The 26,839-nt window shown below is 31.9% G+C and overlaps 2 long non-coding RNA genes across 3 annotated transcripts; one reads left to right on the top strand and one right to left on the bottom strand.

Moving 5' to 3' along the window:
* Positions 1-647: 647 nt before the first annotated feature.
* LOC123658243 lies at positions 648-20,620 on the top strand. 2 transcript variants are annotated; one of them, XR_006743849.1, is made up of 3 exons: positions 648-826; positions 1,965-2,039; positions 20,608-20,620. It is a non-coding gene; the product is annotated as an uncharacterized LOC123658243 (long non-coding RNA). The 2 variants fall into 2 exon arrangements; XR_006743848.1 differs by lacking the exon at positions 20,608-20,620 and adding an exon at positions 15,005-15,017.
* A 3,426-nt stretch (positions 20,621-24,046) lies between these two features.
* LOC123658236 lies at positions 24,047-25,219 on the bottom strand. The gene is made up of 3 exons (XR_006743847.1): positions 25,004-25,219; positions 24,605-24,798; positions 24,047-24,061 (listed from the first exon to the last, which is right to left on the bottom strand). It is a non-coding gene; the product is annotated as an uncharacterized LOC123658236 (long non-coding RNA).
* Positions 25,220-26,839: the final 1,620 nt, after the last annotated feature.

Here is a 26,839-nt window from a genome sequence, read left to right as displayed (position 1 = left end):
TTTTATTACTTATACTATATTTTTCTGTTTTCATTCCTTTAGAAAATACAGTGAAACGTAATGTGAGATATCAAAAATGTACTATTTTTGGTCTAAAGAGGACCCCTGGACTGGAGCCAATGTATTTTTGAAGAAGTTTCCACTTGATCCAGATCGGTTAGTGTAAATATTACTATGCTCTGTGGTGTTAACAATAGAACAATACAATATTTAAATAAATTCTACTTAAAATCTTTATAACAGTAAATAGCTAACTGTAGTAATAAAGTAACATTAAAGTATTATACATACTTATGTATACTAGAAAACTAGTTGTAGACTATGTAAAATTTAAACTTTTAATTTAAATTGACGATTAAAATTCTATTCTCAAGTGTCATTCTTGGGTCAAAGCAGTTGGGAATGAAGACTGCTTACATACCCGTTAAAAAATTGCATGAAATTAAATATTTGTGTGGATATCACTTTGAAAAAAAGTATTTTAATACAAAGGGCAATAGATTAATTAAAAATGCTATTCCAACATTAAATTTGCCACAACCATTGGATGACAGTCTTTTGGTAGATTTTCCTTTATATGGTGAAGAAAGAAAAAGAAAAATCTTAAGTCTTGAAAGGTGCAATTTTTTTTTTATATGTTTATGATAATTATAAATTACATTACAATTATTTTTTCTCGATGTTCTTGTTTAGCTATTTGTCTAGCCTTATTTCTGGTTCATAATATGCTAATTGATGTTTATGATAAATTCTTTTTTATTTTCTAGTTTTCAAGATATAACAAATTCAGAGAATGTGCAATGGAATGAAAATATTTTATCTAAAAGTGAGTAAACTACTTTATTATATTATATTTATTTATGTTATGTTGTTAGAAGTAACAAGTGTTTTTAAGAGGTACAGCATCTTATTAGTTCATGTTTGTTATGTAATATATTTTTAATGATGGATAAAATTAAGATTTTTTATTGTTAATTAAATGAACTTACTTATAATTTTAATAACTTGCTGTTGCAAGTCTTATACATTTTTAATAAGTGACAAAAAGTTTTCTTGAAAACAATGTCTTGTTGTTTCAAAAACTCTGTCTTACTAAGTATGTACTGGAAATTTAAAAAAAAATAAAGATGAGATGATACATATGTTCACAATTGTACTGTATAGAAAAAGATAATTTTTAAATATATTTTGTACTGATAATGGCAGTACAATCTCAGTTGTAATAAATATCATAATTATAATATATTATTGTTAGTCAATGTTCTAAAAAATCATCTGACATATATTTAATTTATTATTTATACATTTACCTAGATAATATTGGCCCTTAGATATCAGATATCTAAGGCTGATTGATATACATATCGCTGATAAAATGAGAGATATATGTAAAACACTTTCTGAGAATCTTTAATATTTTTTAACACATATATGCAACGATTCACAACATATGATACAAATGATCCAATGCAGTATAAGATTTTTAGTTTTATTTTTCTATAAAATGATTATGAATAACACCTTCAGAAAATAATCATTTTCATCTTCTATATAACAAGATAAGTAATCATTAACTTTAATTTTAAAACAAAAATAATTTCATATCAAATCTATACTATTAGTATAAAGCTGAAGAGTTTGTTTTCTTGAACGCGCTAATCTCTGGACTTACTGGACCAATTTGAATTTTTTTTCAGTATTTGATAGCCTAGGCTATATATTATCACGCAAAGACCAATAAGAGTGGACCACCAATGAAGAATGTTTCAAAATCGGATTTTTTCCTTCTGAGACCTTCCCCAGCTAGCCCAAAGTAACTATTCCACGTGGACAAAGTTGCGGGTAGAAGCTAGTAGAAAATAAAATTCAGATAATTTAAGTGTGAGTAAATAATGGAAAATGTAAAAAAAATTAACAAGTAATAGATACTAGATATATTTAGATATTGTACTACTATTTTTCAGATGCTGAATACAGCTTTCTCCCTTTGCCCTCTACTTCGCAGGCACCACAAGGACTTACTTTTGAAAAAACACTAGGTAAGAATAACAAATGAAAATTTCACATTTTTGATTACATAAAACATTAACAAGTAACATGTCTACTATAAGCATATAGCTAATTAGCATTTAATTTTATGACACAAGTTCACTTTATTATATAAAATATTTCTCTAACTGTATATGTTACTACATAGATAATTATAAGCAACTAAAACATTTTTATGTATTAATTTTTTTTTTAAATGTTTATTTTTCTCAAAATTGAATTTTATACATTTAGATGAGTAGCCTGTTATTCCAGTTGTGCTGGTTCTATTTTCTGCTCCGGGGGTTGTAGGTTCGATTCCTGCCTGAGTCTGGGTGTATTACTATACATAATTATGTTATAATTTATATATATATATATATATATATATATATCGACACCTCCGGCGCATAAGGTCGTATACAGAATATGGCAAGTTTACAGTATGGCTATTTAAAGTTTACTTTTGTCACTACTCGAAAACGAGAAGGAAATTTAAATTTTAAACTACAAGGGATTAAGTTGTGGTAGTTATTAATGTAGTTATGTGGTAGACTATGTAAATGTAGTAGTCAGTATCTATCCATAATATATATATATATATATATATATATATATATATATAAATACACGTAGTACATTCAATCTCAGGCGGGAATCGAACCTGCAACCCGTGGAACAGTAAGTAACAATAACAAAAAAGATGATTTAAAAGCATAACAAACATTTACAAAACAAATTAAATAGTTTCTAATAGTAATTGTCAGCCAATAACAAAAAAGATGATTTTAAAGCATAAAAAAAAATATTAACAAAACAACTTAAATAGTAACAAATAGTAATTATCAAAAATTAACAAACAACATGATTTAACACTTAACGTAGCATAGTCACAAAAAAATCAACTCTTAAAAAGTGATACAAATGAAATGATCTCGCAAAACAGTAATTATCAATCAATAACAACCAAGACGATGAATTTGACCCATAACATATTCACAAAAATCTAAAATTTTTAAACGTTACATATGTAACGATCCGACATACAGTAAATAACAAACAAACATAACATAAACATATTTACAGATATTATCTAAGTAAAAACAATTCTGAAAAGCGTTATATAATGATCCTAGGCATACAGATAAAAAACATAATGATTTACAAACATAATAAGAACATATTTAGAGTAATCTTCTAAATTCTTATTTTTGTATTATTAAATGTTTGTTGTAGGTAATTCCATAAAGTACTACCGATTTTAAAAATTCTTTCACGGGATGCTACAATTCCATGTACGCCATTTAATGGTATGTGGATAAACGAACAGCGGATTATGGGAGAAAACGAAATAGCGAAAATCGCGTAATCTATGTGGGCGAAGCCACAGCGGAAATTTTTTTTTTGTTTCTAAGCTAAAATATACACATTTAAAAACTTGGAAAACAAAAAACATTGCAAAGACATTAGATGTCAAGAAGAACTGCCAATATGTATGTTTTCTACAAACATTGTTTTATAGTACTGACAATATAAATATAAATATAAATATTCAACAAGAATCTTAAAAATTGTTATCTAAGCTTTGTCTTGATCACATTATTCTAATTGTATATTTTTGTCTTTACATGATTTTCTAATGAATAATAAACAAAGATTATGAATTAATTGATTTGTTTTTTTCTATAAAATGCTCATTACTTAATTGCAAACTAGTCTACTGCTTTATATTTTTAATTTGTAAGTCCTGAGATATAATAGCTTTGAAATGAATTTGGCTCTTGTTTACAAAATGACATAAAGGTTTAGAAGGAAAGCACAATGAGCTCGAATCTTTCCACCATTCTTTAAAACTAATATAATTGTTTAAGTTGTCTACTGGTTTATCAACTTTTAACGAATCTTTACATTTCTGACATTTCGTTCTATCTAATAATTTTGCAGCTAAATAACCACTAACATATACTACTGGCTGCTCCAAAAAGTTACATAAATCATTTTCATATAAAAAGAAATCGATTTCATTGGACAAAGACAAAACAGGATAAACTATCTCATCGACAACTTGAATGTCATCATTATAATTTCTATTAGGCATGTCAGTGCGGACCCCGCTAATATCGTGATAAGCTACAAACAATTTATTAGTGTCTTCCTCACAGTTCGCATTTCGACTGCCAAACGCTTTAAGCTTAATTTAGTTTGAGTCAAATGAATCAGCAGGATCTTCTCACGTTCAGTTAATGTAGAATCTGAAATTAAAAAAAAATCCTGTTATTATATATACATTTTTTTGTGTTGAAAGTATACAATATTATGTATAATGTGATCTATTCCTTTAATTTCATAAATTTTTACATAAATATAATATTATAAAATAATTTATTGCTTTTATTATATTAAGATACATTTATTATTTTTATTTCAATATTAAACAACGCTAATATTGATATATTTTATTAGTGATCGTTACAGTTTAATATGTATTTAATTTTGCTTTAAATAATAACACAAGTATACGACAAAGGAATGCCCATTGATTCCATGATACAATTGGAATCATTGAATGTAATTATTATTTTTTTCCCTTTTTCTTCAATTTACTTGAAATATTATAACAATAAAATATACGTATTTGATTACTAAGGAAAGAGCTATATCTAAATAAATTATTTTGTCATTCTATTTTTTAAACTATACTATACTTTAATAGTATAATATCGAAATATATATATATATATATATATATATATATAAATGTATAAAATATAGATAAATGAAACTGTTAAACATTAATGTTAATGCATATTTAACAAAACTAAGCAAACTTTTGATTTATAAAATGTAAATTATTTAAGCAGTATAATTAAAAATTGATTTGACTCTCATATGCTTGATATTAGTCAAATGTGTACCGGGCTATTCATAGGTATAATGAAATAAATAATTTTCCCATAGAAAGAGTGTGTGCTTCTATTAATAACTGGCCTCAACTTTTAAGTGTATTGCAGCCAATGGAGACCACTTCGGATTAGCTTTATTTTCATAGAATTATATTAATGTATTAAACTAACACACTGTAATAGTAATAAATGTTATGTGCAACAGAATAAACTTATTATTTTTTTCTTTATAACAATATTCAGGGCATATATACATATATATTGGCATTATATATTGGCCTGCAGTATATATATATATATATATATATATATATATATATATATATATATATATATATATATATATTATTTCTGTTTATTTATTTCAAAAAATGTACAGTCAGTTGTTACCTGTAACACAAGCATTAAGTTGCTTAACACGTTGAACTCCAGACCAAAAACCATGTTTAGTCCTGTGGGCCGCGACGGACACCATGTGACTGCCATTATATTGGGTCCAAGAGGCCGTGTCGGACACCATGTGTCCGCATGCCCTCGATCGCTTCAGAAGCCTCTAGGGAGCCGACAGACAGTGTTTCGACTGTTTTTACTAAGGCAAGTGACCCGCGCGGCCTCACAGTGCAATAAGGCCACATAGCACAAAAAAAAAAATCGAAAACACTTTGAATTTATAGGCTTTTTAACAAATTGTTTCCAAAAATGTTATAGCTGGTGTCTGCCACTTGAGATCTTGGAAAATAATGGGTAAATAACTGTTTCCGTCAGTCGCCCATTATTTTTGAGGTTTTCGCTGACAATATTTGCAGAAAAACACCTTAACAATTTTTTGACGATTCTCGATTTATTGGTGTGGCCCCAGGCGAAAGTATGCTGTCGGACATACGGTGTCCGTCATGGCGTCCAACGTGTTAACATAGGAATATATGACTGTGTATGTTATAAGATAATAATAATAATAATAATAATAATACACTTTATTGTACACCAAAAACAGAAATAATAAATATCAAAGAAAAAGAAAAAAAAAAGATATTTATTTATTTATATTTATTTATTTTAATTTGTTTTATAAAGAAGTTTATGTTATGTTTGTAAATCATCTATGTTATAAGATTTATATTATATTTATTCATATTTATTGATTTTAATTTGTTTTATAAATAAGTTTAAGTTATGCTTGTAAATCATCTATGTTATAAGATATTATATTTATTTATTTTAATTTGATTTATAAAGAAGTTTATGTTATGTTTGTAAATCATCTATGTTATAATTAAATATTAATTAATATCTTAATAATTAAGAATTTGTTTTGTTAACATGTTTTTTATGTTTTAAATTATTTTGTTTGTTATTGTTTGATAATTAATAGTTGTTATTATTTAATTTGTTTTGTAAAAGTGTTTGTTATTGTTTGATAATTACTATTTAATTTGTTTTGTAATGGTGGATTAAGCTCCGATCCTTCTCCTACTTGAAGAAAGAGGCCTAGAGTGTGCTGAGAGCTGTGGGATGTATCGCAGTATGTTTACGAAAATATAAAATTTGTTTGTTAGCTGTTGTGATCGACATGCCTTCAATAATGTAACTTTTTTGCATAACAACTTTAAATTTGAAAAGACTACCGAGAGTTTTGTCCGGCTTTTTTTCCTCTCTGCCTACACTAGGAACATTAGGTTAAATAATTTGTTGTAATATTTATTTCATAAAGCCGATGACATAATAGATAGGTGATTGTCTACCGAGACACTAGTGATCAGGGCAAAATAATATGTTTGTAATGTTTAATTGTAACAATTACCTTCATTTTTGTTTAAAATGTAGATTTTTTTTCGCTGGTTAAGTGTAGTAGTACCAAGAAATTTAGTAGTAGTGTAGTATAGACCAAGAAGTTTTAAATATACATTATATATATACAAAAAAACCTTTTATTTTAAATAAAATTTATAAAATTAAGAACCCTGTGCTCAAAAAGTATCGATAATTTTATCGACTAATTTATCGACCTTTCCACACTAATCGATTTCCGGTAGGATAACAGTAACAACACTATGCTTCATTATTACCAATTTAACGAAAAAAATTGAGCTCAACCATAAAGTTGGTACTTGAAGTATAGCAAAACCTTGAACCCGGAGCTCGACCGTGTCTATGGAGTGACACCTCTTTACTTATACCTTACACCTCTTTTTTTATATACTCTTTGTAAAGCTCTCAATAAAGTAAATAACCTAAACGTTAACGACACGGCGTAGACATAATGTAATAATGTTATATAGGGTAGTCTTATATCTCTTCCTTAAAGCTTTTACCTTCTAATTATCACTGTGCTGTTACCTACCTCGCATTAACGTATTACTGTAGCGTAGTTCGTTTTTGGATGGTACCGTGTACTTACAATTAATTCCTTTAATAAGAAATGATAGGAATTTGTTAAGGAGGTCCTAGAGAATATCTAGCAGGTAGCTAGAAGTGAACTAGGTACACAGTTTGAAGAATCGGTCGCTGTAGTCTTAAGGAATTGGAATTGTTATTCCGATTCGTAAAGTTCTGATTCGATAGATCCCAACCAGGGTCAGATAAACACCTCATCAGTTATTACCTACTGAAAAACTGCTGTTCACTGGCGGCGCAAGACTGTGAGTAATAGAAATTCTCTCAAAGTCCTAGTTTACCAGTTCACCAAATGACTGCCCTCAGTTGATGATTAGGATTTGTTCTGCAGCCTATAATGTTTTTTTTACAAGAGAACTAGTACTTCGGAGTTTCAGAGGTAAACATTCCTTTCAAATAATATGTATTAGTAAGCCTGAGTTCTACTTATTAGAAAGAAATACGACCATTTAGTATTTCTATCATCATCACAAAATAATAGGCCCGTTTTGACATTTGTCATCGGGACCTAAATAGTGAAGTAACCGTATGACTCGGTATTCAATACTCACGATGAACCTTTTCAAGTTTGTATGAGTATTTGATCGATTTGATTATGTAATGTAAAGTACATTTGATTAAAATTTTGATCAGAAACTTAAACTTTGATATTGTAGGTAGTTTGAAATAATACAATGGTGTACAAAAGATCAATTTGTCTTTTTTTATATTTTTATATTGTTTTCTTGTATTGTTTACATGTATATCCGCCAGAATATTCATTGTTTTGAAATAAATAGTAATAATCACATTGTAAACACGAGAAGGAATAACAAAATTGTAACTCCAAGTTTCCGACTGCGAAAAGTAAACGTTTCCTTTCTGGGTCACGGTATTCGCATGTATAATAAAATACCACAAACGATTTTGGAATTATCTCAACATAAATTTAAAGTTTTTATTAAAAAAAAAAATAATAGATAAAGCTTATTACTCGGTGCAGGATTACATAGTTGATAAAGATGTGTGGACTTAGTGACGCTGTATTTCATGCAATATGTTTCTAATTTTGTACTAAAACACAGTTTATATTTATTTTCAAAAGAGTAACTACGGAGTTTCTTGCAGATTCTTCTCTGCAGAATCTACACTCCGAATCCGTGGTAGCTTCACTTTTACAAAAATAATAATTTATTTTTAAAGTTTTGATTTGTAAAATGACGATTCAAAAGTGCTCTTGGAGCCTATTTGAATAAAGCTATTTTTGATTTTGATTTTATTCTTCTATATTCTATCATATTATTGAATGCGCCCAAAAAATGTACATATTTTTTAAAAACACTATGTTATTAATAATTATTTTATTGTTTCTTACAGTTTCGTACCAAGTTACATTCTAGGGTATTTGTCACATGTCTCAACGGGCCTCTTATTTTGTGATGACTATAGTTGAAAATGTTTTTCTTTTTTCTTAGTTGTATAAAAATAATATAGGTATTATAACTTAATTGCTCTCTTTTTAAAAAGCCCTAATTATTATTTAACAGAAAATTGCAATTGTTTTGTGTTTGTTTTTCGTGGGTTTTCATGTCAACATTGTTTAAAGTTAAAGATCATTTATTTCTCAAAAGAATACATTTGCATGACAAATTAGACACTATACTATAATATTAAACATTTTTTTAAATGTTATGTACATTGCAATACAATATACAAGCAATTCATAGTTAAGACAAAAAAACTAACAATATGTAGGGTAGGATTAAAGTATCTATCGAAATGTCTTTGTTAGGGATCTATTTTGTTTCATTATAAATAAATAAATAAAGCCTTTATTCACTGACCATTTTGTTTAAACTTAATTATTACAATAGTAAAATGGGTATAAAGTAAATACCATAACAAGAAGCACTACACAATTACAGTTTTTTACTATTTTAGTAACCAGTTCTTTTGTCAGGTTGTCCTTCGACATAGGCCTCCCCTAGTTGCTCCCACACTTTTCTTTCACGAGCTAATCTTCTCCGGCCTTTTGGTAGATCATCATCCCATCTTCTTATTGGACATCCTCTTTGCCTCTTTTCATTCCTTCACTCTATAATATTTGTGGTCCATTTTTCCTTGTTAGTTCTCATAATATGTCCAGTCCTATTTCAATTTTTTTATTTTTTGCTAATGTCACTTACTTTTGTCCTGTTTCTTATTTTAGCGATGGTCCACGGGTCTCATAGCCTTTTGTTTCATTATATAACAAAAATTAATACTCCTTTTTTTCTTTTTTTTTTTAAAGTAAAAACTATTATTTGCATTGATGTATTATATGTATATCATTTTAGCAAATTTTATTACTATATGTTTTTTTGTATTATAATTATTCATTTTCCCGTGACAAATTCCATAATTTGTAATTTAGTTTTAGTTTAATTACATTTATACTAATATCTACGATTTTATTTTCGTGCTACCCACACATTAGGAATTCTAAACATTTTTGAATATCATATCAAAAAATGTTTACATTTATACTATTTATTTTTACTATTACAAATAGTCAATTTAATTGTATGGTTAGAGTGAATTTGAGTTTAATAGTATCGTTGTGATAGATAGGTATACAACAGTTAACCATGTACAAAAAGTTCTCCATGTAATAGTAGTCTATGAGCTAGATTGGTTGAAACATTGATGGAGGGATATACTTGACCTACATATCTTTTATTATAGCAGCTGGTAAGCTGATGTGTCTATGTCAATAGTGTTGAAAAATCATTTTTGCAGAAGTGACAGCCTCTGATTTTAACCAGCTATCGAGTCGGTTTTTGAAAGCATTAACTGAAGTGACCAAAACAATTTTTTTTTTCTAGTAACTTGCTCCAAATCCAAACCACTCTATTTCTTAGGAAGTTATGTGCAGCTTGTTTACTGGAGTTTCTCCTGGTACGACTTATGGTTTAGTACATGTGGTATCTTAGTGGCTCTTCTTTGTACCTTTTTCAGTAAATTTACGTCTATTTAGTAGTTATGGGTTCCAAATTTAGAAGACATATTCCAATAAAGGTCTTAAGTATGTTATATAAATTTTAATGAACACTCCAGTTGTCATCATTTGAAAGGATCTCCTGATTACATAAGTAAATGAGTTTACTGTCTTAACTATTTTCTAACTTCAAATCGGAAGTTATAAGTACACCAACTCTTATCTTGTTAATTTTAAGATCGTATGAGAGCTGAATATGCTTTTTTAACCGACTTACAAAAAAGGAGGAGGTTCTCAATTCGACTGTATTTTCCTTTTATGTATGTTACATTAGAACTTTTGACCGGGTGGACCGATTTCGACAATTTTTTTTTTTAATCAAGGGGTGGTGTGTGTCAATTGGTCCCATTTAAATTTATTTGAGATCTAACAATTACTTTTCGAGTTATATCTAATAATGCGTTTTTACTTGACGCTTTTTTCGTCGACCTACGTTGTATTATACCGCATAACTTTCTACTACATGTACCGATTTTGATAATTCTTTTTTTTAATGAAACACTTTTTTCGGATTTTATCGCGGTTTATTATTAACTTTTGATTCCCGACGTTTCGGATACTTTACAGCAACCATGGTCACGGGAGGACTGAGGTGTCAGACGTCCTAACGTTACAAAGTTATTCGAAACTATCCGACATACATCAATATTTTATTTAGTCCTATCTACGCAGAATGTGCTAATTGAGTCTTTAATCTGTGGTAAATTATGCTTGGTTTTTGATTTAATTATATTAATAATGGGGTCCCAAGCAGGTGGTAATTGCCAGCCATCTTCTCTATTGAAATTTGGATGTTTTTTAATTTCAATAGCCTCACGGATCATCCTTAGTTGGAATCGGTGTTCTGTTGCGATGATCTGTGGTTTATCGAATCTAATATAATGGCTAGCTGTGTCTAGACTGTGTTCACAGATTGCAGACTTAGTATAGCGACGATGTTTCTGTTAGAATATTATCAAAATATAATTATATCTAGTGTTAAGGAGAATATATTTTAGATTATCTATGGACTTGTTTATGGTGTATAAAAGGTGAATAAAAATTAACGTCAGTCAGTCTTGTCGCTACAGCTATTGTGTTTTATTAGTTTCAAGTCAGCTATATGTTCTTTAACGCGAGTTTTGATTGATCGTTTTGTTTGTCCTATATAAGAGAGACCACAGTCACAATCAAGCTTGTATACTCCTGCATCTTGTAAGGGTATATGACACTTGACAGATGGTAAAAATTGACTTATCGTTTTTGGCGGCTTGAAAAAAGTTTTTATAGAAGCTCGCTTTAAGATGAAGCCAATTTTATCAGTGACCCCTTTCATAAAAGGTAGCACAGCAGGTACTCGTTCGACGGTGGCTGGTTTCACACGTTCACTGTGATGAGGACGCGGTACCCGAAGCTTGTTGTCTCGCGGTACTTGCTTGACATGTTGAAGTTCGGTCTCCAGGTGTCGCTCATCGCAGATCCCTTGTGCTCTCTGAAACAAAGATTTACCCACGGTAGCTAACTGTGTTGGATGATGGTGTGATTCACCCTTTAAGTACCTATCCGTATGGGTATGCTTTCTATACACTGTATGGCTTAAGGTATTGTTGGGATTACGGATGACTAATACATCTAAGAAAGCTAAAGATTTATTTGCCTCCAACTCCATTGTGAATTTAATTTTGGAATTTATGGAGTTAAGATGGTGTAAGAATATGGATACTTTATCGGATGGTAATATTGTGAAAGTATCATCCACATACCGCTTGTAGAACCTGGGTGTTATGGGCGAGGTACGCAGAGCAGTCTCCTCGAAGTCCTCCATAAATATGTCGGCAACAACATTCTTTTTTTTTTGATTGAAAGGAGATATCCCCAGTTTGATACCATGATAAGGAAGCTAGGATCTGATGATAGGATCCCAGAGAAATCGAGGGAAACTCTCGAAAATCCGCAATAACTTTTTACTAGGTGTACCGATTTTGATAAATTTTAATTTTATCGAAAGCTGATGTTTTTCATGTGGTCACATTTAAATTTTATCGAGATCTGATAACCACTTTTTGAGTAATCTTTGATAACGCGTAGTTGCTTGACTATTTTTTCGTCGATCTACGTTGTAACACGTGGTTCAATAAGTCCCGAAACTAAGTACTAAAAAAAGGTCTTTTTTATAAAATTAATTTTTATTCATCAACATAGTCTCCTCCAAGAGCGATACAGTCCCTCCAACGCTTTTCTAACTTTTCTATCCCATGTGTGTAGAACGATTTGTCTTTGGCTTCAAAATAAGCCTCCGTTGCTGCGATAACTTCACTATTTGAGTCAAATTTCTTACCCTGAAGTATTTTTTTGAAGTCTGCAAACAGCCAGTAATCGCTGGGGGCCAAGTCTGGCGAATAAGGGGGGTGAGGAAGCAATTCGAAGCCCAATTCGTTAATTTTGGCCATCGTTCTCACGGACTTGTGACAAGGCGCGTTGTCCTGGTGAAACACCACTTTCTTTTTGTTCATGTGAGGCCGTTTATCCGCAATTTCGTACTTCAATTGCTCCAATAAGCACATGTAATAGTCACTATTTATATTTTGCCCCTTTTCAAGGTAGTCGATGAAAAGTATTCCATGCGCATCCCAAAATATAGACGCCATAACCTTACCGGCCGATTTCTGAGTCTTTGGACGCTTCGGGCGGCTTTCACCAGCCGCTCTCCACTCCGCTGCCTGCCGATTGGATTCCGGAGTGAAATGGTATATCCAGGTTTCATCCATTGTTACATACCGACGTAAAAAATCCTTTTTATTATGATTCATCAGCGCCAAACATCGCTCTGAATCATTGATACGTTGTTCCTTTTGATTAGTTGTAAGCAAACGCGGCACCCACTTAGAAAAAAGCTTTTTCATGGCCAAATTTTTATGTAAAATAGTGAAAACACTACCAGCTGAAATCTTCACTATCTCGGCTATCTCTCGCACTTTTACCTTCCGATCTTCCAATACGATTTTGAGGACTTGGTTAATATTTTGTTGAGTCACTGCTTCATTTGGACGACCTGAGCGTTCCCCATCATTGGTGTCCATGCGACCGCGTTTGAAGTCGGCATACCACCGACAAATGGTTGCTTTAGAGGGAGCTGATCCTGCATAACATTTTATAAGCCATTGCTGTGCTTCAACGGTATTTTTTCCCATTAAAAAACAATGTTTTATCAACGTTTTTTTCCATTGTATCGAAATTACAACCGTAGCGTCACTTAAATGTTTCAAAATCAATAATTTTATTGTTCCATTTTTAAAAATTTGACACATATTCTTGTATTGATAGCCAGTACTTTTTAAAAATCAAAAGAGTTTTTAATATATGCGCCATTTCCAGGTTAGGCTCGGGACTTATTGAACGATCTAGTATTACTTGTCGATGTAATTGAAGTCGGTTTTTTTTCGTTTGTCTGCAAACACAATTATTTCTGTAATTTTTTTTATTTTTTATCATTATTTATTTACATTAACCATTTAGGTAATGAAAAAAAGCATAATGAGAATAATATTTATTTATTAGACTTTGAAAAAACAACTAATCACTAATTAATATAAAAATTTGGTACAAAATGAGATCCCTCCGGTTATTTTTCTTTTAAACTAAAAATATAAAAAAAAATCTTCGAACAAATAAATATTTTATAACAATTAAATAGTTTCATATAATCTTTTTGTATTTATAAGCACTTTTCACACACATCAATATTGTGCTCACGACAAATTGTCTTTTTGCATTTTAAAAAACTGTGAATTTGTTTTCTGCTGTTTTTTATAAGAACAATATCCACAATTACGACGTTTTTTCGGTTCTGGTGCTTCTGGGAGGTCCTCTGGTACTGGTAGCGGCTTATTTTGAAGAATGTTCATTAAATTTACACGCACTGAACGTTTCAAAGTAGGGCGCCGCTGTTGTTGCATCACGGCCTATTCAAATCAATGCTCATTTTTTATGCAGTTTTTGCGACCATTAATGGTTTTTCTTTACTAGATAGCTTTTTGTGGCAGTGGATTATTATCCACAAAGAGACGACACGAGTTCACAAAAGACATATTGAGCATGTCGTAAAAACAGCTATAGGCCACCGATTTGTCATTAAGTTGATTTATTAGTTGATTCAATAGATGAATTTTCATTTCGAACAGTCTCTTGGCTAACTGGATCGCTTGAACACTCAATTGTAGTCCACTAACCTCGTCTTTCACGTCATTTCTGACTTAATCTTTAATAAAGCAATCTTCTTCTTCTGAGTTTGTATCGCATGTTATTTTCTAAAATGCCTGCTATCTCGTCGGTTCTTAGCTGTTTAAAGGATACCATCTTGTTTTTTTTTTCTCAAAAATAATATTTATTCATTATTAAGACAAAACAATACGACGTTAACCGTCTTGAAATAGCTCTCTTTAAAAACTTTAAATAGATGTAAAAGTTACACAAAGCCTAAACATGGGTCAAATTGACCTACAACAGTACGGTTACTCCAATATGAGGGGACTTACTAAGGCAACACCGCCGTCTCCTGTTGGCTCTTGGCGTGTGCTAAATTGGTTTGATCAATCACGGCGATCGAAAGAAGAATGCGAAAGAGGTAGCAGATATTTGTTTGCGTAGAGGTAAAAATGACCTAGATTGGGCTTCTAGGGTTAAGATCCTAAAAAAGAGGTTGTATTGCACAATAATACTAAAGTTAAGAACTTTGATGTATTTGTTGTCTATCTAATTTTTGTGAGACGAATGATTCTGTCACATTAATGGAAAACAAGTTAGGGCATATTTATAAAAAAATGGAATTAGTATCAAATTGCCCCATGTTAGGAGTACATTGATATATGTCTGGGGAACTTAGGTATATATTCAATATTTATTGGAATTCTTGCATAAATAAAAGCATTTAAATCGTTTTCATTTCCATATCATAAACGTCATTATATAGGTATATTGTAACGGGACAAGTTTATATTAAAATTAAATAGAGAAGCAGTTCTGCTAGTGCCTTTCTGCACGACCATGTTTGGCAACTTAAGCAAAATATCAGAGATATTAACAGAAACCTCATCTTTTATATCAGGCACTACAAAAGTACAAGTCGGCTTACATTTTAAAAAAGAGATTAGGAAGTCGTTTCCTTGACTGTCTGCATGTCTAAATATAATTTTGCCAAAGAAATTATTAAAAGGTTGCTTCTTTCCTACATTCATCACTTTCGTTACAACATAATCACCATTCTGGAGATCCTTTGCTGTTGGTGGACCAGTACCAAAACTATAATAATCTTGGAACTTCAGAATCGAATGATTGCTGAAATTCTATTTCATTGGAACAGTTTGATGAGTCTGAATCCATAGCTGTAGCTTTGTTTGACTTTTTGTTTAGGTTATTGGTGGGTATTTTACCAATGCCTAGCCTTATTAGCAGTTTTCATATCTTTCACACATTTTCTTTGTTTTTTTTTAAAAGTAAACTTCATCTCTAGTCTTTTGTAGTGTTTCTATTCTTTGCTTTTCTGGTGTGTCTGTATAGATTCTTGATTTACCTTTCGCTTTTCCTGGATGTGTTGAGTCGTGTAATTTTTGGGTAAGACCTTACAGTCTCAGGAGTAATGTATAGTTTAGATGGTGAAGCTTCGTAAATATACTTAGCTCTTGTTGTTGAAGGAATTGCAATTAACGTTCTGTAGGTAGTGTAGATGTTAAAGTTTCGAAAATACCCTGAGCTCTTAATGTTGAAGGTATAGCAATGCACAGTCCTGTAGGTGTTGCACATTGTTTTGTTGATATTTCATGACTAGTCTACTTACTCGGTAGAAATGGAGTCTTCAGTAAGGACACATTGATGTGTATCAATGTGCCCCTAGGTCATTTGCATCAATGTACCCCAACATACCAAAGCAAAGTAATTTTTTTTATATCAAATTAAAGTAATATTTAATCTTAAAATTAGAAGTTAACATTAAAATACGAAAGATATGTACTACCAAATATTTTCACATGCAGTACTAAACACAAAAATAGTTACTAGACAAAATTATAGACGAAAGAAACCGACAAAATTTTTGTTGAGAACGCGCGAAACAGGTTTGTAACTTTGTACATGTCGCCGGTAAACCGTTGAACGAAAGCGGCCGCCGCTGATGTATGTGTTTGTGTTAACAGACGCCTTTCGTTGTGTGTGTAAATGAGTCTCCAATCGCGTTTTATTTTCACGTATTGTCGACTGTATTGATGTGCCCCATATATATCAATGTACCCCTCTCCCCTATAATAATTTGACTCCATTAAACGCCGGGCTGTTCGCATTGTCGACGATCCAAAACTAATGGATGGTGCAGAATCTTTAAGTATAGAAAGACGTTGTCTCGACGTGTTGTCGTTGTGTCGTTGTCGAGACGTTGTTTTTTACCGACTGTAGGTATGATGGAGAGTGTTTTGAAGAATTGAACCATTGTCACGTTTTTACAATCGCATCCTTCGCCATAGAACTAGATATAATCAACACAACTGGATATTCTCGCTTATTTTTTGGCGTACATACAAACTGTGGAATGACCTTCATCCTGAGGAAACATCTTCTAAAAATATAATATTAGTTGTAATTATTCAAAAACACTAATCAAGTACGGCTTATTACACTTACAACTTAACAAAAGTGAAAGAGATCGAGTGAAATAAGTATTAACAAACAATAAGCGAATATCTAATTAACTTACGTTATGTTTTGGAAATGGCATTTGAGCTTTGGTCCATATAACAAAATTCTGTAATTCTATATAGATACCTATTTCAGTCAGTTTAACTAACTAATATTAGATAAAAATATTATAAAACTATTAAAATATTTGTAAGTTTTAAAAATAAGTAACAACATTTGAGTTTTCCTTCCATTTTTATTTCTTTGTTAAGTTTGTCATCTTCCTTTTTTTCAGTCTTGCTATAACATCTATATGAGTTATTACTTCAGCGCTTCCAGAAATCTTCACTTGTTTTTTTTTTTTTTGACACCAGTAGTCGGAATTTGTTTTATAGTTTCCAGAAATAAATCTTCAGACGGTATTTTTTCAGTGGTTATTGAGTCTATGTTGCTTGTTGAAGTTTTGTTTGGAATTGTGTTTAAATTCAATGAAAAGTTGATTTTGTTCAGGCACAATTTAGTTAATGTCATCGGAGAGTTTTGAAGGGGTACTTGTATATAAGCCACCATCTTTTTTAAACGTATATGCAAATTACATATATATCCGTGTAAGATAACTTCTTTAAAATTTATTTGCAAGATTTGACCCTACCATACAAACAAGCAAACAAACATTGCAAGTTACATAAATACTTGTAACAAAGACACACATTTTAAAAAGTTTGTAACCTCTGGATTGCGGCGAAGTGCGCCATATAAAAATTCAGTATGGCGCGCTTCCCCAACTATATAAATTTGAGTTTAGAATATTTAACTTGCAAAAAATATATAAATTTTACTAGATAGGAGTGAAAAAAAGTCAGATTCTTAAAGCAAAATAATTAAATTGTGCACTTACCTCACTCGTATATCGGTAAAAACTCGATTTCTTGAGATTTACGAAGATGATCACCCCATAGTCATCTCTCCTCACCACTTTGAATATGAGTGAAAATAAAATGGTGCGTATCTCAAACTCACATGACCAGAGCCACCTGTGTCTTTCACCAAGAAATATGATTTAGTTTGTAGCATCGATATAAGGTGTGAATACTAGTATCCAATCGCTAGTTTTCGAGATATTTGTGGTAGGTGCACTTGCCCGCTAGGCGCACTTAACCTTATTTGTTTGAACATTATCCTATGTGAATGTCTGTTGTTCAGACATAGGAATTAGGACATTCTTGTCGATAGGCATGGGTTCGACATATTCATTAAAAACAGTGTTATCATGTTTACTGCAACTTGTAAAAGACCTTTTCATCTGTGAGGTGTTTCGCCTTAAGGGGTTACATTCATCTTGTTTCTTTATAATATAAGAACGTGGCTCTTTAGATTTTCTGACAATTTCCGCTTTATTCCACACTTCTCCTCTCTTTTTTTCTAGCAGATTTATCATAAGATTCTTTATATAGAGATTGCCTTAACACTAGTTTATTATGAACATCTTTCTGGATATCTCTTAGGTCGTAAAACATCAATATTACAGGGCATTATTCTTGCCATCCTGCTGTTCAACATTTGTGAGGGTGTGATATCAAGTCCTGAAAGTGGCGTATTATTATAGTGTAATATACCTTCTCTATAATCAGTGTTCTCTTCTCTACATTTTTTTAGTACTAGTTTACAAATATGAACTGCTTTCTCTGCCAATCCATTACTTTTGGGATATCTGGGTGTTGACGTTACTAAAACAATATCTTTAGACTTAAAATAAGACTTGCATTCATAAGAAGCAAATGGGACATTATCTGCAATTATTTCTACTGGATATCCAAAGCGAGTGAAGCTCTCTTGCATTGCATTGATTACACTTTTGGCACATTTGTCAGTAATAGGCAACAGTTCTATCCAATGAGAGAAATAGTCAACCATCACTAAAAAATATTTTCCATAAAAATCCAGTATATCACACCCTATTTTTATAAATCTTTCTTTAGGTATTTTGTGTGCTAATAATGGCTCATTATAACTTTTAAAACTATACTTTTCACATGGTCGGCATTGTTTTATATAGTTGTGAATATCTAACCGCATTTTGGGCCAATAAAATAGTGGTTTTGCTTTGTTAATACACTTAGAAATGCCACAGTGACCTTTGTGAATAATATCTAACACACAATGTTTTAGCGACTTTGGCACAACAAGCCTGTTACCAACAAACATTAATCCATCCTGCATGTAAATAATATCCCTGAATTTTTCAAACTCTTTGCAATCTGCAGGAACTGATTTTGACCAACCACTGTAATAAAACTGAGATATTTTCCTAAGTACAGGATCATTGTTTGTTTCTTTCCTAAAGATATCTTTACGCTCATCCGACATTGACTGATGGTAAGGAACCGACTGTCCGTTTGCCCCCTCTTGTATAAAAATTCTGATTTATATTGTTATTAAAATGAAATCACATATTTTGCCAATAATGGCGAATAACAGCTGATTTTAATATGCAAACTTATAATAAACTATACGATTTAATTAACATATTGTTACTAATATTAAAATATAAGAATTAATTAAGTAAATAAATCATGATTAGAGCGGATTAACATTATATCTTGTAATAAGCTGCTGTTAATATTGCTTCTTAATGGATTGAGTATAAATTTTACTGAAGAAAAAAGCCTTTCCATGGATACTTGTGTTGCTGGAGCAGCTAAAACGCAATTTGCGACATTTAACAAGGTAGGGTTTTTAGCCACATATTTATTAGACCAGTGAGCTAATATTATTACTTTCGAAGGGCACTCTGGGTTCATATCTCAATTTCCGAATCATTCCTTCAAAACTATCAATTGAAGTTCTTCCAGGCAGCCCACGAAGTGACTCAGCTTCTTGTAATTGTTTTTCTAAAACATCATTGACATGATTACTCGTAGAATTTTCACTATCATGACGACTAGTGCATGCCACTTCTTGAATGTCAGTGTCAAGCGATGTTACGCTTTGTATTTGTTTATATGTTTCCAATATTAATTTTTGAGCTTTTATGCAATATTGGTTCGATAGTAATACATTTAGACGAATATCTAGGTACAAGCTTTCTAAGACTACATCAGCATTTAATAAAGTTTTTTCTCGTAATTTCATATTCGTTACTAATTCATTTGCAAATATGCTTGGAATCAATTCAAGCTTGGCTTTGCAATTTAGCCATGCTATGTAAAAATCGTCAATTGTTAGCTGTTTTCGTTGCAAAGCTTCTGTCGCCTCATTAATAGGCTTAAGGCAGGTGAAAATTTCTGTAATTTGTGTCCAGAAGTCGTCTGAGTAAATTCCCGCTAATTCAGATTGGCTATCACAAATATCTTTTAGTGAAACCAATCTAAGTAACATTTGGTAAGTGCAGGACCATCTAGTAGGGCAATCAATTATCACTTTGATATAGAATGAACCATTTGTAGCATTTCATCATCATGTTCAGTTATATTTAGGCTATGTCTGCAAAATTAACGTGTTTACCTGGTACATAATATACATTTATATTATAAATTAACAATTTGAGTCTGAAACGTCTAAGCCTTGGTGCACCTACTTTGCTTATATGTTTTGACATTATAGCCATAATAGGCTTGTGATCAGATTGTACATCAAAGTCAGTACCATAAATATATTTATGAATTTTTTTACATCCAAAGTAAATAGCTAGGAGTTCTTTCTCCGTCTAACCATAATTCTGTTCTGCACTATTCATGGTTCGTGATGCACATGCAACAAGTCTTGGTATATTTTTTTAATCATTTTGAAACAAGCAGCATCCAAGACCATTGCCAGATGCATCACACTGCAGTGTAACCTTCTTTGTGTGATCAAACGGACAAAGAGCTGGAGCTGAACTAACCTTCATTTTAAGTTTTTTGAAAGCTTCCTCATGAATTGGTAACCAAATAAAATCGACATCTTTTTGAAGCAATTTACATAATGGGTACATCAATTTTCCCATATCAGGTACATAACGCCCTATGTAACTAAAAGAACCAATTATGCTTTTAGGTTGGTCTTTGTTAGATGGAGATTTTAACTTAATTAATGATTCTGCTCTCCCTTTATCAATTGATATTCCATTAGCATTAAAAGTTTGACCTACATATTTGACTTCAGGTTGGTGATACTGGAATTTATCTTTATTAAAAACTATGCCAAATTCTTTAGCCTTTTTAATGACATTTTTAAGAGCTTCATCATGGTTCTGAATTGTATTTCCCATAACTAATATGTCATCAGCCCAAACAACCACATTAGGAAGGTCCCCAAAGTGACTTTCAAGTACATCTTGAAATAATTCCGGGGCATTCATTAATCCATAAGGCAACACTAAATATCTGAAAACACCAAATGGAGTACCAAAACAACATTTCCAAGATGACTCTTCACTCAGAGTCAGATGACGAAATCCTTCAGAAAGATCCAGCACTGAAAAACATTTTTTACCTTTCAACTTGGTCGCTAGGTCATCTAAAGTAACATTTTGGATTTTTTAACAACAATTTTGTTTAAGTCAGAAGGGTCTAAAAATAATCTAATTTTCTTGTTAGGCCTCTCTACTAACACAATTCTATTTACACATGCTTTATTACTTATATTTTCAACTTTAACAATAGCATCTCTTTTTATCAATCTCTCAAGTTCAATCTTTAGTGGTTCCAACAAAGAATGTGGAATTCTAGGTGAAGGATGGCAAATGGGGTCAACAGAGCATCTAGTAGGAATATGAAAAACACCTGGAACCTTGCCAATACCTTTGAAGACTTCAATATTTTCCTTTATAAAATTTTCTTTGCTAGTATCAGCCACACTTTTGGGCACACTATGTACTCTTTTAACTAAGTTCAAACTCACACAGCCTGGCAAACCCAGTAACATGGATTTGCAATCCACAATAATAAAATTTTCAAAACATTTTGTGTCTTTGTACTGACATTGCAAATTTATCATGCCTACTGGTTTAACCTGGTTGCTTTCAAAAGATTCAAATTTTATATTTGTTGGTAACGACCTTAAATTTAAATTTATTTTGTTAAACAAATTAACAGGCATTATGCTTACATCTGCACCTGTGTCTAGCTTACATTTTACTCTAGAGTCCTCTATAATAATATCCTCATACCATTCAGACTTTACACCATTCACACTTTTAGCTTCTCCGCAGTATACCGATTCACTATCAGAGTTTGATTCTTTATTCACTTCACGTACTTGTTTGTTCACCTTGGTAACCCTACAACTGCGAAATGATTGTGTAGACCACACCTATTACATTTTTTGCCAAATGCTGGACATGACTGAGGGGCATGGTCAGTTTGACGCCGTCTGCACCTGAACACATTTATAGATTTGTTATGTTCATCTTTCTTTATTTTAGCTGACTCAACTAACACCGGATTCATCGCCAACATCTGCCTCGAAGCCTATTCTTTGGTCTGGCAAAACTTAATAGCTTTGTCAAGCGTGAGGTCATCAAATTTCAATAAGGCTTCCTGTGTGGATTTATCATAGATGGTTTGAACCAAGTGGTCTCTCATCAATTCATTTTCGATATCTTTATATTCGCAAGACTTAATCAGATGTCTGCAATCTGTTAGGAAAGAATCAAAGGGCTCCCCTTCAAGTTGTTTTCTTTCATTAAACTTGAAACGCTCGAACACAACATTAGTTCTAGGGTTAATGTGAGCTGTATATTTCTTTTCGGACCCTATATTTGGAATCGTAGAAACAATTCTCGCGGCCTCCGGCCCCATCATATTTCGTAAGAGAGCAAGTTTTACCAAATCTGAATGCTTGTCTTTGCCCGATATAATTAAATGAGAAAACATCGTCGATAGACTAAAATATGACTAAATATAGCGTCGAGACTAATAGTTTTCTAATAGCGATAGATGGCGCTAGTTTATTTACCATTTTGATATTATAATTTAATCTTTTTCTTATTCACTGAATTTTTTGTTCGATTACAATAAAATATAGCCTATATCACTCCTGAATAGTGTAGCTTTCTGTTAGTGAAAGAATTTTCATGATCGGATCAGTATTTGCGAAGATTACCCCCTACATACAAAGTTATAAACTTTACCTCTTTATAATATTAGTATAGATAATTTAAGGTGAGCAATTTAAAAGGACAACGTAGTTGAATTGAGTTTTTGAAAGTCAATCGATTAGTATTTTTTTTTTTATTTATTACAAATATCATTATTTTGCAGGCTGGGGTGGGGCAGGTCATCAAAGAAGGTTGTAACGTTCAACCACAGTGGTCTATAAGCTGTGCCCAGTATAAAATTTTTGTTGTGCGCTTTAAACGTTATCCACATTTGCTAATTCGGTATGTGGATGTTTCAGCGTACGAACAGATGTACAGCGTTTTATGTAAAATCCTACGCCGCCACCCCTCTCACGCACCCCTGGTGGTCGTGGAGTATGACACAATTTACAATACACATTATAAATCATTAATAAAAACACACTATACCATGTATTTGACATAAACACACATAATCTTTTGTTCAAACTTATAGTTTAAATTAATTATGGTTGAATTTCAACCACAAGGCGACAACTAGTTTGTTAAAAAAAAATTATGTTCACATAACAAAGAATTGATATTGTTTTATGCTATGTACGTACTTTATTATCCTACTTAATATTTTTTATTAAAATGGATATGTCTAATTTATAATATATTGTATTATATCTTTAATCTAAAACACAGGATTTCCGTTTTAATATGTAAATAGTTTGTCCATTTATCGAGGCGAATATTGAAATTAACCTAGCGAAATAATTGAAACTACTGGAACATATGGCATCAGATTTTATATTTCAAATTTTTTATATTCAGAATTCGTAACTATATTTGTCATAAAATTCGTAAAAATGCATTCGGATAAATAAAACTATTATAAAAGATATTACACATTTATTGAAAAAAACTCATAGATGAATAAATAGCATAATACTTAAAATACAAGAAATGTGTCATCACATCTAGGTCTAACATCATAAAAGCTTTTTTCCGGAACCTTTTTTTTCGCACCATAATCTAAAAACAAAAAAATGAAAAATAATTATGAATAGGTTCTACAATATATTTTTTTTACATTTTACTGGTTTATATATACAAGTGTTTAATATTAGCTACTGCATGTGTGCTCATGGTTCAAATGGTTTGGTTTCTGTTTTCCTCCCAAGTTGTGGGTATTTAATTTTGTTTTAACGTTATCACATTTTTGTACAGTTTTATTACACTTGTTAGTTTACTATACTATCCTTTTCACTCCACTATATAAAAAAATCTTTCTTTTGCCATACTCTTGGCGTCATAATCGAAAAATACTTATTAAGTGGTGGAGCATGCAGATACACGCACACATCTCGAAGGAAAGACCACCTGTTCTGATGATAATACTTATTAAGTGGTGTGGTGCGTTTGCGTTAATTAAGAGCAGTCTTTGTATAAATATGGCCTGCTAACATTTTAACTCACATAAAAAGGAGGAGAATCACAATTAGACTATTATTTTTGTGTGTTACTTTATAACTTTTTACTAGAAATATTATAAGTAAGTTAATGTTCAATACTAACGGAAGGTGGACTTTTTAACTGTCCGACATTTGTGCGGACACTGGTCTCCATATTGATGGAGCCCAAACACATATGAACAGGCCCGCAGCTGCATGCACACATCCCTACGGAAAGTCTCAACTTGGTCTGCTGTTGAGACTACGGGGACGTACGCGTCGACCACAAACCTATCTTTCTTTTCCTTGGAATGAAACCTGAATAACACATAACGCTATTATATTATTACGTTCACAACTTCGGAACGGTGCATTGAGATGAACAATCATGCGCCTGTAGAGCTGCAAAGCAAAATTTTCATGTTTGCAAAAACTGTACCATCATATTTAGGTCTAGCATTATAAAAGCTTAGCAATCTACCTCTTACTGTTTCATCTTGTCTGCTATTTCCGGATATATAACGGAAGGTTGACTTTTTAATTGTCCGACAGTTATGCGGACACTGGTCTACATATTGTGTGGGTCCAAAAACATGGACAGGCCTGCAGCTGCATGCACACATCCCTGCAGAAAGTCTCAACCTTGGTGGCTGTTGAGACTACGGGGACGTGCGCGTGGACCGCAGACCTGTCCTTCTTGGCCTTGGAGGGAAACCTGAATAACACATAACGCTATTATACTATTACGTTCATACACACACGGTCATAACATACACACGCGGTCGTCTGTTCCTATGGTAAGCGACTTAATGCTTGTATTACAGGTAACAGCCGACTGTTATAACTATATATATACATAAATATACACAGAAATAATGCATATGTAAATACAAATATTACACCCAGACTCAGGCGGGAATCGAACCCGCAACCCGCGGAACAGAAAGCAGGGCCACTACAAACTGCGCCAACGGGCTAGTCGACTATAGAACAACATTTTAAATAGCTATAGGGTTCTAAAGGTGAAGGGAATTGTGAAATATCCCTAACCCATTGCAGCCAAAACATTGTTAGTTAACTACATAGATAAGTTTCTCAGTATGCCATACATTAACTCAGTTCCACAAAATATTATTTCGCTGGGAACAGGTCATTGCTTCCGGATTCAGAAAGAATCTTTCATTGTTTACTCAAACATATTCCAAATTCGTCTTTATTTATGCTTACAAGTGACTTTCAAAATGCTTAAAGTGGTACGACTCGTTCGCGATAAGCTTTTGTTAAACATTTATATTCTGACTTCAGCAGATCCGCATCCGCAAAAGAATCTGCATTAATCTTTGCTGAGATACTAAGAGATATTGGACAGTTACGCGAAAAATACATTTTTAACATTTTACGTTACTTTTTGACTGTTAGAGGTAATCTAAACAAAATAAGTAGCCTAGAACGGTCTACCGTTCTGCTCAAATAGCCCTTAACTTGTCATCTCTTAATATCCATTTTAAATCGCATGAAGTCTTTTTGTGTCCATAATACCTACCTAAAGATATAACTTTCAAAAAAAAAAATGAATTTGTTCATTTATTTAAAAAAAAATAAAAAAAAATTAAAACTCACTTTGCCCGTAGCAGTTTCAGCTTCATGCCTTCCTCCGCCGGCCCTTTCGTCGCCCAATCCTTCCAGTTACTTCGCCGGATTGTACGAGGCCGATATTATTTTATTTAATATTTCTTTTATTACGAGTTTTAATGGTCCGAGACCAACATATTTGGGTAATTGGGAGAGTTTTTTTTGTGATATCGACCGTCCCGCGTAGCATCTGCAGTTAAAATATATTCTATCACACCATTCTTCACTACTTTTCAGGTCCTCTTTAATTGTTTTTAACCGACTTCCAAAAAAGGAGGAGGTTCTCAATTCGACTGTACTTTTTTAAATGTATGTTAGTTACTTCAGAACTTTTGACTGGGTGGACCGATTTCGACAATTTTTTTTTTAATCGTAAGGTGGTGTGTGTCATTTGGTCCCATTTAAATTTATTTGAGATCTAACAACTACTTTTCGAGTTATATCTAATAACGCGTTTTTACTTGACGCTTTTTTCGTCGACCTACGTTGTATTATACTGCATAACTTTCTACTGGATGTCCCGATTTTGATAATTCTTTTTTTGTTGGAAAGGAGAAATCCCTAGTTTAGTACCATGATAAGGAAACCAGGATCTGATGATGGGATCCCAGGGAAATCGAGGGAAAACTCTCGAAAATCCGCATTACTTTTTACTGGGTTTACAGATTTTGTTAATTTTCAGTTTAGTCGAAAGGTGATGTTTATCATGACATTTAAATTTTATCGA

Source organism: Melitaea cinxia, chromosome 1 (assembly GCF_905220565.1).
Source record: "Melitaea cinxia chromosome 1, ilMelCinx1.1, whole genome shotgun sequence".
NCBI classification, from domain to species: Eukaryota; Metazoa; Arthropoda; class Insecta; order Lepidoptera; family Nymphalidae; genus Melitaea; species Melitaea cinxia.
This window is presented reverse-complemented; position numbering and strand designations above follow the sequence as displayed.